Source organism: Peromyscus maniculatus, chromosome 1 (assembly GCF_049852395.1).
Source record: "Peromyscus maniculatus bairdii isolate BWxNUB_F1_BW_parent chromosome 1, HU_Pman_BW_mat_3.1, whole genome shotgun sequence".
NCBI lineage: Eukaryota > Metazoa > Chordata > Mammalia > Rodentia > Cricetidae > Peromyscus > Peromyscus maniculatus.
The window spans coordinates 140550559-140568559 of record NC_134852.1 but is presented as its reverse complement, the minus strand read 5'-3'; the positions used below and the strand labels follow the sequence as shown (position 1 = coordinate 140568559).

The following is an 18001-nucleotide window of genomic DNA, read 5'->3' as shown; positions in this document are numbered from 1 at the left end:
AACAGAGAAGTTGGCCGTGCAGCCAGTTAGAGAGCAATCACATTTGACTCGGGGGATAGAGGCTAAAGCCATCACGTGACCCGAGGAAAACATATGGTCGAAATTACCCTTGAAAATCCCAGAAATCACCCATAAAATAGAGCGCTGTGCTGTCCTTTGAGAGGTTTTCCTCAGTTGGGGACTCCTCCAGCACTGGAACTGATTTGATGGTTTAGTTTTCCTCTAAGCTGAGCCCCAAGAACAGTAGGGGATGTATTTGGGGGTGATGCTAGATGAAAATGCCTAACTTTTAATATAAAAATGGTACTTGACCAGTGGGATGCCCTCAGTGTTGGGGGGGCAGTTGAGGGTACCCTAGATCCAGGGGTAGAACTGAAGCTCCCAATTTCTGCTGGCTGCACACATGAGCTAGACAGGTAGCCTTGAAAATCCTTTGTTGTCTATCTCCTCTCCCTTGTCCTGTTCCTCTGCTCCCCCTTTCTCCCTCTCCTTGTATCTCCCCCTCCCTCCTCTTCCCCTCTCTTCCCCTCCCCACTCTCCCCCCCATTGGTTTGGACAGCTATCATAAGGCACTGTCTATGGTACTGTGGCTTGATTTCCCGTGTGTTGCAGGTAGTGGAACTTTTAAGACACAGAGATTAACAGAGGGAAGGTAGGTTATTGGAGGATTGGCCCCTTCCTGGACCTCGCTGCTTCCTGACTACATGTACTGAGCAGATTCATCTGCCACATACACTTGCTAGGATGTCTCACCTCACCACAGACCCAGTGTTATAACGTAATGAAACCAAGAGATCATGAACTGAGGCAGTGAGCCAAAGTGAACCTTTCTGCTTTATAAATCACTTATTTCAGGTCTTTTGTCACAGTAGTGCAAAGCTGACATGCAGATGGACTGACTTCAAGGACAGACTTCATTTCTCACAGTGTTGGAGCTAGATGTATGGGAACAGCCTCTGCAGATTTGGTGTCTGGTGAGGTTCGTCCTGGTTTGAAGGCAACTGCCCTCCAAATATGTCCTCACATGACAGAGAAGCAGTTCTAGTCTCTTTAGTCACATCCTGGGGACCCTACCTCAGGACTTTATATAGATCTAATCACTTCCCAAAGGCCTTACCTCTTAATGTTACTGGAATTAGGTCTTCAACATATGAGGGAGGAGCCTAGTTCATAACAGAATTGGATAAAGCTGACTGACTGGGAGCATGGGGTTCCAGCCTTGGATGAGGAGGAAGGCACTTGATGCACAGTCTCTCTGTGGAGCTCTGTCCTGGGCAGCTTGCCCAGGCACCCTACACAGCAGTTATAACTGGGCACAAAAGAAGGGGTTTCTCCAGAGGATGCAAAGCTCAGCTTAGAGCTGCCTGTATGAAGCCCAGAATAAGAGTGGTGAGGGGGAGCCAAACTGACTTGTAGAACAAAGCCAGAGGCAAGTGCTGTTCAACACTTGCATGCACCCTGGGAAGAATGTGTTTGGCTTGAGTTTAAGGTGGCTCAGGGGTAGGTCTGCTTCTCTGCCTGTCTTCCCAGGAAGCTATGCCATATTAATAAGGGCATTATAATGTATAAATGATATCCTGTGATCTCTAGTTCTGTATCAGAAAGTTGATTATAGTTCTACAGTCAGAGACTTAATTTTAATGTTACTTAACAGGTATCTTGGGGATTAGTCCTATTGATACATAAAGAACTTCCTTTTGTTCTTGAGATAAAATATAAGTTACATGAAAGTTACCATTTTAACTTTTTTTGGGGGGTGGGTGGGCTCTTAGGTATCTCAGACTTCTCTTGAACTTACTCTAACCTTGAACTTCTTATACTCCTGCTACTACCTCCCAGATACTGGGATGAGACGTGTGTGCCACCACACCCACTTTTATGTGGTGTTGTCAATTGAACCCAGGGTTTTCTGTATGCTAGGCAAGCACTCTGCCAACTGAGCTACATCCCTAGCCCATAACAACTATGTTGAAGTGTGTGTTTCAGTAGCTTCCCATGCGCTCACAACGTTGTGCAAGCATTGCTACTGTCTAATTGGAAAGATTTTTATTATCATCAAAGGAAAGTCTGTATCAGTGAAAGCCAATCCCAGTGGTTAACTGGCTGCATCTCCTTTTTAGAGAAACATCTGTTCAGAGTCTTTGTTTTCTCTTAGTTTCCCCTGCCCCCTTCCTTTTCTTTCTTTCTGGAGACAGGATCTCACTAAGTAGTCCAAACTGGCCTTGGCCTCACCATCCTCCTTCAGCCCTTCAAAGACGGGATCACAGTACCATGACACTCAGCCTTGTCCTCTCATTTTTCTCACATATCTTTTGATACTCAAAAGTTTTTGATGCTGATAAGTTTCAAATTATGTATCTTTCTTTTGTTGCTTACATGTTTGGCATCATATCTAAAGTCTACTATCAAATCCCAAATCATGGAACTTGACTTCTATGTTATTTTTAAAACAGTGTCATAGAGACTGGGATGTAGCCTATTGCACAGAGTGAGATAAGGGATCAACTTACCTTTCTGATATTTGCACAGCATTTTGTTCCAGAGACTGAGAGGATGGATCAATGGTTAAGAGTACTTGCTGTGTGAGCATGAGAATGTGAGCTCAAATTCCCAGCATTCATGTAAAGAAACACCCATAGCAGCAATAGCAAATCTAACTAAGACAAGTTGGTACCAGGAGTGGGGTATTGCTGTGACAGACCTGACCATGTTGTTTTGGGGAGGATTGTGGAAGGACTTTGGAAGTTTGAACAAGAAAAGTCATTGAGTATTCAATGCTTGGTGAGTTGTTCTGTAGGAGCCTGGAAATAAGAAAGTTGAGGGCAGTGCAGAAGATGGAGGCCTGGCTTGTAACATTTCAGAGGGGAGTTTAAAGACTCCATCAGGGTTATTTGCTATTTTGAAGATTTTGTGGTTCTGGTTGACTGGGGCTGAAGAATCAGCTGTGATTAATTTAGTAGATACCAGAACTACTAAAGTGAAACTTTGCTTTGCTTGGACAATTGATGCTGGCCAACCAAAGTGGAAAAATTAGTGATGATTAAGAAGAGAATAGCATCGTTGAGGTGAAATCTTCTAGGAAGTGTTTCCTGCAGGTCAACACATAGAAGCCATGTTCCAGAGGCAGCCAAGATTGTTACTTCATGCTGGCAGCCAAATTTGGTAATATAAGAGTCACCCAGGTGGTACTAGTTTTGAAGGCATGAAGGGGTCATGTAGAGCAGCTGAGGCTTGGCACTGTGAGAGGTCAGGAGAGGCCGTTGGTGAAGGTGCAGCCTCAGTGGCAGTTGAAGGCCCAGTGAGGAGATCATGAAGAGAAGTTGAGGCTTGGTGCCATGAACAGAGTCTAAGAGAGGCTGCTTGTGAACATGCAGCCTGGTTGCAGCAGAAGACCGAGCATTTTGGAGATGCCAGTACTGTGGGATGACCACCAAGAACAGCAGCAGCCGTGGAGCGGAGCCAGCCAGAGTCTAGAAGACAAGCTGTGTGTGCTGCAGAGGGCGGAGCTGGAGAAGTGACTCAAGCCCCTTGGAGATGCCCAAAAGATCGTGAGTGAATCCCAGACACTGGGCATTGAGCTGTTTCCACTTTTGGCATTTGGTTTTGCTTTGTTTAGATTGTGCCCTGGTTCTTTACCCTTGAAGTAAGACAGTATTTTATTTATTTTTTATTTTACTGGAGTCCACAGTTGTGAGACTGAATTTTAAAAGACTGAATTTTAAAAGAGGTTGGCAATTTTAAAGGGACTGAAATTTTAATGTGTTTTAATTTGTAAAGTCTGTGGGAATTTTAAAGTTATTTATGATTTTAATGTGAGATCTTGGGGATGAATAAGAAAGGAAAGGTTGTGGCTTAAAAGTGATGTGTTCATGTGTCAAGTTGACAAGGGTTCAGTTGTGCTGGCTAGTCTTATGTCAACCTGACATAAGCTAAAGTTATCTGAAAGGAGGGAACCTCATTTAAGAAAATGCCTCCATAAGATCTAGGGCATTTTCTTAATTATTAATGGATGAGGGAAGGCCCAGCTCATGGTAGGGTGGTGCCGTTCCTGGGCTGGTGGTCTTGAATTCTATGAGAAAGCAGACTAAGTAAGCAATGGGGAGCAAGTCAGTAAGCAGCACCCCTCCATGGCCTCTGCATCAGCTCCTGCCTCCATATTCCTGTCCTGTTTGAGTTCCTGTTCTGACTTCCTTCAATGATGAATGGCAATATGGAAATGTAAGCCAAATAAACCCTTCCCTTCCCAACTTGCTTTTTTGGTCATGCTGTTTCATTGCAGCAATGGAATCCCTAACTAAGACACTATGTATGCCTGTAACTCCAATCTTAATAAAGACAGAGGAAGGATACAGACACATAGACACCAGGACCACGTCAGCCAGCCAGCCAGCCCATCTGAAATGGTGAGCTCCTGGCTTGGTGAGAAACCCTGTTCAAGGCAATAAGGCAGAGAGTGATAGAGGAGGTGCCCCGAGTTCTGCTCTGGCCTTAACATGTGCATGCATGGGTGTCTGTACCAGGACACTCATGTACATGCACCAAACCAAACACATGCACCACACTTCACACATACACACATAAACATACACCACACCACATGCACACAACATTACGCACACCACATCGCACACACATAAGCACATCACACACCTCACACACACAGACAAGTACATCACACACACACATATTATGCCACACCACATCACACATACACCACATCACACACACAAGCACATCACACACATGACATCATACACAAACACACCACATCACACACATAACGCAGAAGAACACCATGTAACACAGAAAAACACAATACACACACAAGCACACAACATATATACACATAAGCATATGGCACAGAAACACATCACACACCATGTCATACACAAACACACCTCACACACAAGTATACCATATCATGTACACATAACACACAAGCATACCACAAATACACACAAGCATATCACACACGCAAGTACAAACACATCACATACACATTACACACACATATCACACACAAGGATACTACATCATATACAAGCACATATCACACACAGAGACACACACTCACACACTCAACACCCCACTTCTGTTCCACAGTTTATGAACCACTGTTCTTCCTATTAAACTATTTGATTTACTTCCAAGCCTTTTCACTTAGAACAATGAGACAATAATATGTGTGTGCAACCACTTCCTACATATGTAAGCAGGTGCGTATTAAACCTCGGAAAGCAGGATTGTGGAGGCACGCATTGGCTGCCTAATTGCTCCTGCTGCAGGCTGAAAGGACATGCATGCCCGGCAGCTCTGGCTCGGGACGTGTTTGCCCACACTCTTACTAATCCTTTAGACCTCGGCCAACTCTATGGTTTGCTTTCATTAGGAGTTTTGTCAAGAGACTTTTTATCACGTCTTTACTATAGCGCTTTCATCGCCTCAACCTGTATTCTGTTGGACGTCCGGTATTTATTTCCTAGGAGATATTTATGAAGTTCAGGAGGTATGTGTCTATAATATGTTTCTCATCTGTCCTTTGGCTTTTTAAAGAGTCTTGCTCCTCTTCACAGGGACAAAGGTAATCTGTGAGGTGTTCCAGGAGCCCTTCCACTGCGCCGTTAACGGATTCATCCTGAAACAGTGTCACTGTTCATCATCCTGTTACACCCTGTGGCAGTCTTAGGACTTCAATGCTCTAATGAAATTGTTTGGGTCATATGGTATGAGGTAGGAATACCTTTTTCTCAATGAGATAACTAAAGTAGTTGCTCTGTTGGTTTTTTTTCTGAGATATGGTCTCATATTGTAGCCTAGGTTGGCCTAGAACTGCGTAGAAAAGCAGAGCCCAAAGGCAGATGGAGGAAAAGTTCTTCGCTCTCAGTATCAAGTTGTATGGCCCTGATAAAATCTTCTAATCTCTTTAACCTCTTTTAATCCTCGAACCCTCTTTAACAGGGGTCCTTCATCTCCTAAATGGTAGCAACCGCTGCATGTAAATTGTTCAGCCATGGCGCAGGGGATCTGCCCAACCTCACGGTTGTTGACCAAATCACCATCATCACCATCAACGGATAGCTCCACACTCAGATTTGCCCCGCTCCCCACTTGCTGACACATGACTAGAATGCACTGGTTCCTTTCCTTTCTCCCCAGTGGAGGGAGCTGGCCTTGGCCACCTGTACCGACTCCTCTGTTTAGTGACAATGACTGACCCCATGTGTCTGACCTTGGCCACTGTAAGGGGAATTCTGGGATTTTTCTGTGCCCTGGTCACCACTCAACTTTTAACCATTGTTCAACTTTTAAAAAAAAATTTCTTTATTTTTATGTTTATTTATTTGTGTGCATTTGCAGGGGCATGGACGTGCCACATCTGCATAGAAACTCGAGGACAATTCGCAGGATTTGCAAGGACTTGTGATCAAACTCCGGTCATGAGGCTTGGCAACAGGAATCTCCATCCACTAAGCCAACTTGCTGACCCCCTCACATTTTTAAAAGGTATGCTTTTGCTTTTTGAGATTATAATCACACCATTTCTCCCTTTCCATGTCCTCCTTCCAAATTCTCCCATCTCCTCAACTTTTTAATTAGATGAAATAAAAACAGAAATTTCACGAAGCACCGAGGGAGAGTAAGCTCTCACAAGGGGTGAGTACCCTGCTGTGTTAGAATTAGCTTGCCATTTTGCAGAATGAACCCAAGTTCAGAGTGTAAAGATGACCAGAGACCCAGATTAAAAATTCTGTGGAGGCCCAGGCCTCAGACCCATCCTTATAGCCATAGCATTTGGTCATACCTGCTATTGGCTTGTTGGGTCAAGGGCTCAGAAGTTCTACTTTTTAAAAAAGTCTAAAGAGGTCATTTCCTCACTTTTCTTATGCAGAGAAAGGGCATCTCTCTGGCACACCTCTGTGTGGGAGGCCCCTGGGCAGTGCCTGGGTTCCGGGTACATCACGGGAGGAACTGGAGGAGTGAGCCTCTATTTGGGAAACTATTACTTCCTTTTGCCCTGTGACCTTTTGGAGCGGCAATCACCTCTCTCTCTCACCAGCCTCAGGGAAGGATGACACAATTCAGTGAACCGAAGAGCCAAGTGTTTGAAACTTGAAAGGGAAAATCCATGAAGAGATGGGTTGCTGGGTCCCAGCTCTTTCAGGATTGGGCGTGGGTGGGGCACAGAAAGATGGCAGATCGACTTACCAGAACTCTCAGGAGGGTTAGGGGATCTGGGTTGTAGGAGGGGGTCTGTTGTTCCTGGAAACCTTGTTCTGATGGGAACTGGCTGCCCAGTGATCAGTAGGAGGCTGGCCTTACAGAGCTTGGCAAAATCCAGGGGTGAGTTCATATACAACTTAGAGGTTATAGGACTTGAGATCCTCTTTAGAAAACAAATCAGAAGCAGCAGCAGGCAGGGCTCTGTTGCAGCTGATGAAATAGGCTGGGTTTGGGTCAATCCTATGCCTTTACAAGTGCACAAAACCCACTGTTGCTGTGCTTTAAAAGGCTGATGTGTGTGTGTGTGTGTGTGTGTGTGTGTGTGTGTGTGTTCTTTTTGTTTTTTTGAGACAGTCTCTAAGTAGCCCTGGCTGGTCTGGAACTCAACAGAAATCTGTCTACCTTTGCCCTAGTTGGTCAAAGGTGATTTATTTTACACACACACACACACACACACACACACACACACACACACACACACACGTGCACGCACGATCGCACGATCGCACGCACGCACGCACGCACGCACGCACGCACGCACGTAGGGTCTCTGTAGGTGAGCTTCTCAAATTCCCCATGTAATCCAGACTGGCTTTGAACTCTTGATTCTATGGTCTCTACCTCTTAGGTGCTGGGAATATGAGTGTGTGCCACTATGACGGGCCTAAAAGAATGCATGGTAAGGCATGTGGATTAGATCTCAAGAAGAAAAGAAAGAAAAATGACATTATTTGGGGTCTAGAGAGGGGGGCTATTTGGGGGCTCAGTAATTAAGAGCAAGCACCATTCTTCCAGAGGACTGAAATCTGATCCTCAGCACCTACATTGGACACCATACAACTACCTTTAAACTCTAGCTCCAGGAGATCTGTCGCCCTCTTCTGGCCTCCATTGGCACCTACACTTACATGCATAGACATATATGGATATACACATGTATCCATAAAAATGAATCTTAACAATATTGTCCTAAAACAAATAAACAAGAATGTGAAGCTGGGCCTGCCGAAAAAGGAAATCCAGTTACAGAGTTCTAGTAGGGTCTAAATGAGAGAGAAGCCAAAGCAAAGCATGGTTTGTATTACAGTGCTGAGTCTTCTTAGTGTTTAGTTACTGTAGTGCTAAATGCTAAGTGCTTGTAGTGCTGAGCTCCCGTGTGACAAAGGGACAGATGGCATGCCAGAGGGTCGTAGGGCACAGAGTCCTACTAGTAGCTGCCCTGGAGATAGTGGCCTTGGGGAGCGGGCCTGCCACAACCACACCTACATTTCCTGCTCAGGCCTAGATGGGCCACTCAGGAATTTTGATACTATACCAGAGAAAGAATGGAGGAAAGAGAGAATTGACAGAAGTCAGGCTTGCAAAATGGGATCGGCACATTTAGGAAGCCATATTTTCTGTACTGACTATGACTTGGGTGTGTGTGTGTGCTCATGGGTGCTCTGGCTTGGAGAGGCTCCATAATCAGGTTTCCTTCTGCCCCCACAGGTGGTCGGCAAGCAGGACAGGTTGGCTGCAGGGAACCCCACTTCCAGCCCTGAGCGGTTTTTATTTTTTGGATGGAAAAAGTGTCAGCAGTCTGGGCAAGCAGACGGGGCTCTTTGGAGGCCAGGGATATGCCACTGTCATAGTTATAACTAATTCTTGTTTATCGTGATTCAGGCTTCTGTTCCTCACATTTAAGGTTCTGAGCCCAAAGCACATTGGGAATTTGGGGGAGGGAGGAAATGAACCAGTGAAATAAATCACTTTTTCTGACATGATGCCCGTTCGATGCTGAGCCCTAGCTGTGGCATTTTAAATGCGCATGCGCCTGCGCCTGTGTGCGTGCTCTTACAGTTCTTCCTGAAAGGCTCATTTAATATCCTGGGCTTCTCAGTCCCCAGTCCCCAGTCTCTCTCTCTCTCTCTCTCTCTCTCTCTCTCTCTCTCTCTCTCTCTCTCTCTCTCTCTCTCTCTCTCCCCCCCCCCTCCTTTTAATCCAGCCCTTCTGGCGAGAGGGCAAAAGTGGTACAGTCTTCTATAGTGTTTGTAAAACAGAGCCGTATCAGCGGGGGAAGTAATGATAACATTTGTAGTTGTGGAAGCAAAGATAACAGTAATCAGATCTCTGCTCTGGGCAAGAAAGAAATGGCCCGTGCCTCACCAAGGCCTGGGTGTTCTGTTGAAAGGTGAGTCGAATGTGTTGATGTGTTTTTGATTCTGGCACTTTTCCCATCCTGCAGTTCTTTTTAGCTCTTCACACTCCTTCCAGAAAGGAGACCCTACCCTGGATGGAGAGTCTCTGTTGCCCCCTTGCTTAGGTCTCTCTTGGCTAGTTTTTCTTACAGCCAATGATTGAGTGTTTCCTTTCCTCTCCAGCAGGTAATTTGACCTCTAGAATGGAAGGCAGGTAGGCTAATGTGTTCATTTTAGCAGAGGCCAATGGAGTGATAGCACCGGTGTGCAACCCATTTGGATTCCTTACAGAAAGGTTCTATGCTGGAGCGGCCTTTGCTCCCGAGCTCTCCAAATCTGATTCCCCTGTGGGGGTTTCCGTTTCATCATCTTCCCCCCAAACAGCACACAAACGTATTGGCACCAGGGGATTTCAGTAGTGGCAAGAACTGTAAGTTACATTCCCAAAGCACCCCAGGCCCAACACACCACCCCAGGGAGGGAAGGCTTTCATGTAGTAGAGGCCAGGGGCCTTAAAAGGTGAGCTACTTGGAGAGAGCATAAAGTTAACTTTATTAGGTGTGGGCTCTCACCGTTTCTCTGCTAGCTGACTTGTCCAGTTTCGTTTGGGGCTTGTAGTTCGGTTGGGGAGATGTGAGGAAGGAGTAGCTGTGATATCTTGGTGTAAGCAGAATAACCCATCACAGAATGGTCCCCCATTCACTTCTCACGGTTGCCCATCTGATATGTGTGTAAGCTCAGATCCATAATAATTGTAATTTTTAATGAAATCGAGGCAGAGATAGACTTTCTGTTTGGCTTGTAGCATCCCTAATTGCAATAAAATGAGGTATATTTTCATTTTCCTTTCCCGCTGGATTCCTAGATGGATGTCCTACTTGGCTCCCTCTTTCTACTCCTCTCTTCTTCCAAAGGAAATGGGAAATAGGAGTGTAGACTTGGGCTTCCGAAAAGCAGCCGAGGAGTCTATGGTTTGCCTGAGGACAGGTGCTAGGAGGAAGCTGTATGAGGAAACACAATTTTGTTTTAAATATATATTTCTTTCCCTGTCTCCAGACATAAATTTTTGAATTAAAAAATAATTTGGAATGCAATGCAGATGTTGATATTTGAAAATCAAATCCAATTGGCCCTTGGGTTGCTAGGCAACTGGTGGACTCCAATGGGTTGGAGTTTTAGGATAGGAAGGATTCTGGGAGACAAGATGGCAGGAAGCGTCCAGGACTATGTGATGCTGTGGGCTGAGGGCAACAGGCGAGGGCAGGTGGAGTCTCCCATTGCTCACTGTTGATAAAAGCTGGGCTCTTGTCTGAGCACACACTTTAATTTCACTGTGTCAATTCTCATTATCTATCTGCATGGATTCCCCTTTTTGGTTTGCAGAAATAATTGAGTAAAAAGGCCGTTTCACTCACTGCATTTTTGGCATTGATAAAGACATCTGAAGCATTTCAGACAGTGTGGGAGCCAGTATCACGGCCGGGCTTTGAAGATGTTCTTTCAATAGAGTTCTGACAAACAGTGGCAAACAGACCAATTAACCCCAGAATCTAAGCCCTGGCTGCTTTAAACTCCTTTCAAACGAAATTAGCCCTTGATGCTAATGAAGTGGGTGTCAGACCATTTCAGATATCAGCTTGAGTAGATTGAGTCAATTGGATGGAACCATTACGCTGCCTGGGCAAAAGAGGAGCCTGGAGTTTGAGAGAAGTTTTGCTACAGTTGCTGTCTGAAGGATAGGAAAAAAATTTCCAAACCATAATTGGAGCAAAAATTTCCAAGTGTAATACTTGAAAAAAAAAAAGTTAAGGGGGGGGGGGGAGGCAGAAGACTCCAGGGAAGAAAGAGAAGGAAGCATCTGGGAGTGGCCGAGTCACGCTGGTTTTGTGGTTAGAATGAGGATTGTGTTTGGGGGCTCGCTCTGTAGTGATAAGCCTCACCAATACGTCTCTCTTTGCCAAGGCAGTCTTGACTTGTTGATTCCTTTTTGATTTTTTAGATCTCCGGGGAGAATGCCTGGTTGCCGCGGGCTCTGCAGGTCTGTAGATGAATTGCCAAGGCCAGGGGTGTGGCACCGTGTTACCTGGATGCTGACAGGAAGAGGACACTGTTTGCCAGGGGGAATTGTTTGCGTGACACGGGACCTCACGACTCAGACCTTGTGTAATCTTGCTTAAGTGTCCATTACTGAGACTCTAGTCTTGCTTTCTCCAGAAGAAATAAACCCTTCATGGATACAGTCTCTGAAACAAGGAAACATTGGGCCCTGTCCTGCCAATGTTTGCCAAGGAAGAGTGGGAAAGAGAGAGGAAAAAAGCAATCCTACCTTCTACGTGCCTGAGAAGAGAGCAGAAGGGCAGTGTTCCGTGGGATAAGGGACTCAGGCCTCCATTGCTGGGACTACGTGGACACAGAGGAGGGGCATGTCTGGTTCAAGCTCCTCCTCCTCTACAGCAGCTGGGTTTTGTGTAGGAAGTAAACATCAGAGTTTTAGCTTTAAGGAATCTCACCGGTCCTTCTTCTATCTCTGACTTCCCCAGTCTGCAGAAGTCCAGAAGAAAAGAGAGACCAGGAGGTAGACTGGTTGTCCAGAGTAAAGTGACTGAATGCTGAGACCCTATTCTTCTGCCTTAACTGGTCCCTGCTTCTTCCATGGCAGTGAGTGACCTGCCAGTAAGGGGTGATGGTTAGTTTTAATTGTCAACTTGACATAGTCTAGAATCACTTGGGAAGAGTGTTTCAGTGAGAGGTTGTCTAGACTGGGTTGTCCTGTGGGTATGTCTGTGGAGGATTATCTTGGTTGTATTAATTGAGGTGGAAAGACCTATCCACTGTGGGCAGCACAATTCCCTAGGCAGGGGGTCCTGAACTCTGTAAGAGTGGAGAAAGTGAGTCCAGTCCTAGTGTGTATGCCTTCACTTTCTCTCTGTTCTTGACTGTGGGTGTGACTAGCTGCTTCAAGTTCCTGGTGACTTAATTTCCCGAAAATAATGGACCAAAAGCCCTTTCACCCTTAAGTTGCTTCTGTCAGGATATTTTGTTTTTCATGGCAACAGGAAATAAAACTAAGACAAGAATCAAGGTTTAAAGGGCTGGGTCAGTATCCTGAACTTGTGACAGGTGCTTTTTACTAGCCTTCTCCGTGGTACTATGTTCTTAAACTGGCCGTGGGTTGAGGGTTTGGGGTGTCTTCTGGTTGGAAGGCACAAGTTCAGGGTAAGTAAGATTCCTATGAGTATGGCTGAGGTCAGAGTAGATCTTAGAGGCTACCTTCCTCCATACCTTTCCGGCTTTACTTTCTCATACTTGACCTTGTTATTTCTAGTCCTGTTCCCCTCCCAACCATATACTACTCTGACACCCAAATAGTAGGAAGCCTGACTTGGTACAACAAGGTAACCCTCCAGCACTAAGCATTGGCCCTGCCTGTAGGTTTAAGGCCCTGATGTATTTTCTTCAGGAAAAAAAAATGTTCCAGACTAGTGTAGTCATTTATGGGAGTCTATGTCCTTTGTCTACCATGTGGGTATCACCCCAGTCCTCTATATACTGGTCATCCACTCCAGCATCCAAAATAGACCATCACTTTGTTTAGCTTCCTTCTCAATTCCATGTCTATTTTAAGCAAGGCATGGCAGAAACCAACTCTTCGTCAACACAGGAGGTTCTTCTTTCCCAAGGATCCACGAGGCACTACTCATGAGACAGCAAACTTCCAAAGGTGGCAGACCAAGCCCCAGAACCACTTGAGCAGGCCAATGTCTGCAGAACTGTCTACTAACCTTCCGGGCAACAAAGTTTGCTGCTGAGGTGTCCTCATTCCATTCTGTAAGTCCCCAAGGTGGGATGGTTTTTGTGGGACACCAAGATAGGTAGGGCTTTCCTAAGGGCCTGAAGCCCTGCCTACCCATCTCAGGGTTCCCCGCCCTCCCTGCCAGGTGTGCGTTGCAGTGGGATTGTGAGTGGTGGTGGTTTCCACCCACACATGATCATCTAAGTTAATTTTCCCTTTGGTTCTCTTTTTCTTAGCCTGGTAATCTTTATCCTGTATCAAGGAAAGGACTCATCTTGTTTCCATTCAATTCCTTGTTTGAGGTGCTAGGATTCGAACTCCAGTCCTCCCCGAGAGCTACAAGTGCTCTTAACCACTGAGCCTTCTTTCTAGCCCCAACTTCCCCCTTTGAACAGGAAGGGTAAAAGGTCCAGTCAGCATTTCCTTCCAACCACGCTTCTGCTTCTCTGTCACCTGCAGAGAGCAAGGAGGGTAGAAATAGGAACCTGGGTAGAATGTGAGTCTTAAATAATGTTTGTGATGAAGAGAAGTGTGAACTCAGTGAGGAGACATTGTGGACAGGCAAAATGAGAGTGTCCTGTGCTGAGGGGAGGCTGTTGCATGATGGCAAACCTTCAGTCTAGAAATGACACTCTAGTGCTTAGAAGTCAGGGGCATGTGGTGAGGCAGACAGACCATGGGGCAGGGGTACATTTGGTATTTCTGTTGCTTCTGACATGGCAGCAGGGGAAGAGAAATGGGACTTAGAATACTGTAGGAGAATGTTTGCATCAATGACTGAACCGAAGTTGACCACACAGGAAAAAAGGAATAAGGGGCAGAAAGGGTGGAAACCGAGGCAAGTGAACAGTGGACAGCAAGGCCTGAGAAGAACCTGTTGGAAGGAAGGAAAGCTGTGTTCTGAAAGCGTGTCCCAATCTGCGATTGCGTTATAAGCATTATAGGCATTGCCTGCCTGGCTAATAGTTAACTCTCTGGGAGTGGAGAATGAGATCTGTGTAAACAAAGGGTCAAGGAATTGTAGTCTGAAGTTTCTCCAGTTCTGCCAAGCCCTGCAGTCCCGGTGGCTCACTTATAAAATAATCACTCAGAAGCTTATATTAATTAAAACTGCTCAGCCATTAGCTCAGGCTTACTACTGACCAGCTCCTACACTTAAACTCCGCCCATTTCTGTTCATCTATATGTCGCCACATGTTCCGTGGCTTTAGTGTTGCCATTACATGCTGCTCCCTGGACAGCAGGATGGTGTCTCCTGACTCAGCCTTCCTCTTCCCAGAATTCTCCTTGTCTGCTTATCCCGCCTATACTTTCTGCCTGGCTACTGGCCAATCAGTGTTTTATTAAACCAGTGTACAAAAAAGCATTATCCCACAGCAAGGACTCAAGAGGGCAGGGTTGGGAGGGCTGCCCACTTGCAGAGCTTCTCCCAAGGGAACAGGGGCCTGAAGAGGTAGGAAGAGGGTCAATGGAGGCGTGGCCACACTGGCTGTCACAGAGACAGGCAGAGTGATGGAAGGAATGGGCCTGTTTACCTGAATGTGGAGTGATGGCTGTTTGGAGATCGTGTGTGTGTGTGTGTGTGTGTGTGTGTGTGTGTGTGTGTGTGTGTGTGTGTGAAGTCTTTGAGAAGGCCTCACTGGAGTGTGGGGGAGGGGCAGATGTCATTAGCAGTGAGGCCACAGAGGGTTAATAGTCTCACTGGAATTTGATTTCTGATCCAGCGATGGGATCAAAGTGGAGATGAAAAGGTGCTCAGGGGCACAATTTCCCCATCAGCTCAGGGACATTGAGGCCGAAGGGCCAAAGTCAACTTCAAGTATAAATGTCCTTTAGGGCTCTAAATGCAGTGGCTCAGTCACATGGGTAGCTTAGGGTAGTCACCTGCTTCCTGGCTACTGTTTTGAGAGGCACTGGGATGTGGGTGACTCTTTCTGATGACATCCGCCTCTGATGCTGTAAACACCTTGCGTGGTTGTACACTCTAAGTTTGTCACTCTAAGGTCAAGGAGCATAATCTTCTAAGTTTATTTTATAGCCTTGGCCACCCGAAAACGCAGCATCGGAACTTGCAAGCGGCCTGCAAAGGGAAAGAGTTGTTCTATCGCCTTTCCCGGGTGCGTTCACGTCCCAAAGAAGCACTTTGGGAAGCATGGCGAACAGCAAAGGTCTGTCAGTCACTCTTTTGTACTGGGGCCTCCTGCTTCAGGGCTTGAAGAAGTAACTCGCCCCCTCTCTGTCCCATAATGATTAAAGTGAGTTACATAGATTGCCACTTCTGCTTCCTAACTCATAATGAGTGATCCATGCATGTGCTTTTCCTGCCTGGCTTTCCTCTCAGACACCATTTCAATGAGCAGTTTTATTTACTTAGTGCTTTCCCAAATATCAAATGTTTTATAGAAGTATGGAGGAGGCTGAGTGAGGAAGCAGGCTCCAGGTTGACAAATGCAGAATGGAAGCCACTGACTCCTGCAATCCAAAGCCACCATGGTCCCCACCAACTCCAGAGCACACCCACATCTGTCTGCTGTGATAAACACTGGCCAAATGGATGTTCCCCTGTCCCTGACACCCATGAATCCTAGACTAATGCTGCCATGGAGAAGCTACATGGCTCCAAGGCCAGGCTTACCAGAAGGGGAAGAGTCAACAGAAGCATTCCCTTTCCCTTCCTAATCACCACGCTTGAGTCTGCTTGGGTAAGATGAACATGTGTCTGAAGACTTAGTTGCAGGGGCATCCAGGAAATGGAGCGTCCAGCTTTTTAGCCCCTATGACTCAAGCAGGTGTGTAAGAGTGGGAGAATGGGTGTTGAGTACCAATGGGTATTGAATAGCACTACAGCATGCTAGACTTGTCTCATAAGCAAGATAATTGGGGGATGTTGACCAGTACTTCCGGGTATAACTGTTGATGCTCCCTGGGAGGTTACAGAGTACTCGGATGAGGAGAAGGCATGGAATGAGCCACCCAAACTCTGTGATTCTCCTCAGTTTCCACCAACTGAGAGCACAGCTGGTATGCAGTACACATCTGCACACATTGCCCGGATGCACTGTCCTTTGTGCTTCCTGTCCTGGGTGGGGGTTGGTATTAGTGCAAGGTGCTCTGAACCAAGACTCTGACTGCCTTCTGCTATCCACTAGGTGTGACCTCAACCTTGCTCCTCATTTGCCAACCAGAGACAACCCCCTTGTCACATTTAGCAGCCTCTAAACTTATGAGAAACACATTCGAATGTGGTCACTTTATTCCAGAGCAGCATCGGAGAATCACGTATTTCTTTTCAATATAAACATTGTCAAAACCACACTATTCGGGTGTGCATGGTTTCTGGTAAAACAGGGGCCGTTAACCCTCTGTCCTTGCAAACGTGGCCATAAATAGACAGTAAATCTTGATAGGTATATCAGACTGCTGAATTTGGATTCAAACCTACTCATCCCCACAAGATCAAGTTCAGTTTGATGGCTCAGCCCTCTTGCCTTGGCAAAGGTTTATAAATGGAAATTTTGTGGATTTCTTAAAAAAAAAAAAAAAAAAAAAAAAAAAAGCTCGAATGTTAAAATGGAAGCTGAATTTCACTGTTGGAACCCAGGCCCAAACGGGGGCCTCTGTCTTTTGTTCTATGGAAGTCAAATGTCAATCCCTGGATTCTGTCATCTTGAGATTTCAAGGGACTAGAGCCATTTCCCCAAATGTGAATGAGGTCAGTATATAGATTCTATTGAGAATTTCTTCGGCCTGGGTGACATTCCTAAGCACGGGCCACCTGTTTAGGAGAGTCTAACCAGTGTGTTCACACAAGAATGTTGACCAGAAGAAGCTGCAAGTGTCACATGGCAGCTAGCTTCCTTCTACACCATACTTTAATAGGCCTCTCTTGACTGGACAAGGGCATGGAGCTCTCTACCACAGAGCAAAACCGTTTTTGGGAAGGCACAGTTGTATGGTTGTTCATTATAATCTCACATAGATAAAGTAGTTACTTCAGTCCATCTAGCCTGGCTTCCCCACTGGAGAGAGGCATCTGGGAAGGAAGCTTAAGAAACCCTAGGTGGAGGAAGAGCAGTTGAGTGTTAATCCTGTTTGACACTCTCTCTTGCCCAGAGCCAACAGTGTGTGTAGCTCACCTCTTACCGGGCACTGGGAGGGTTGTACAAGTCAGCCCGTTCCTCCACCCCTACCCCAGCCTCCTCGTGGTTTTTCTTTCTGTCAGCCCCATCTCCCATCCCCACCCCATCTTCCTCATGGTTTCCCCTTCTTAAGCAATCTGTATTGTGCTTCCTTATTCTTACAGCTGGTAGATTTTTGAGAAGTTCCCCAGTAGTTCATCATCATTGACATTTTATTCCTTTAGCCTGGATAGTGTTGTTTTGTTCTCCTTAGTGACCTAAGTTCCAAATCATTGATTTGTCACTTAATTGAGTTCCTTACTTTCCTCCCTTCACCCTCTTCCCCTGTCACTCCTGGAAGTGGATGGGCCTTCGCTGGACTAGGAGTCACTGGACTAGTGTGCTGTGGAATATTCCTTTACACTGTGTGAATGTATGTCTCTATGATTGATTGGTTTAATAAACAAGCTGAATGTCCAATAGCGGAACAGAATAAGGTTAGACAGGAATGCCAGACTAGGAGAATGCTGGGAGGAAGAAGGGCAGAGTCTAGAGTCACCAGTCAGATGGAGAACAAATTGGACACACAAAATGGGGTAGAGGTAAAAGTCATGAGCCTTGGACAGCACATAGATTAATAGAAATGGGTTAAGTTGTAAGCGCTAGTTAGTAACAAGCCTGAGCTATTGGCT

At 45.9% G+C, this 18001-nt stretch overlaps 1 long non-coding RNA gene across 1 annotated transcript in view; it reads left to right on the top strand.

The window, feature by feature from the left end:
- Positions 1 to 12456, top strand: part of LOC121826848 (uncharacterized) — a 38094-nt gene extending 25638 nt beyond the window's left edge. Inside the window, exons 2-5 of the long non-coding RNA XR_006068992.2 lie at positions 3375 to 3548; positions 5574 to 5730; positions 6358 to 6504; positions 11398 to 12456. This is a non-coding gene — a long non-coding RNA (uncharacterized LOC121826848). The remainder of the gene's footprint in view (positions 1 to 3374; positions 3549 to 5573; positions 5731 to 6357; positions 6505 to 11397) is intronic.
- The last annotated feature ends 5545 nt before the right edge of the window (positions 12457 to 18001 follow it).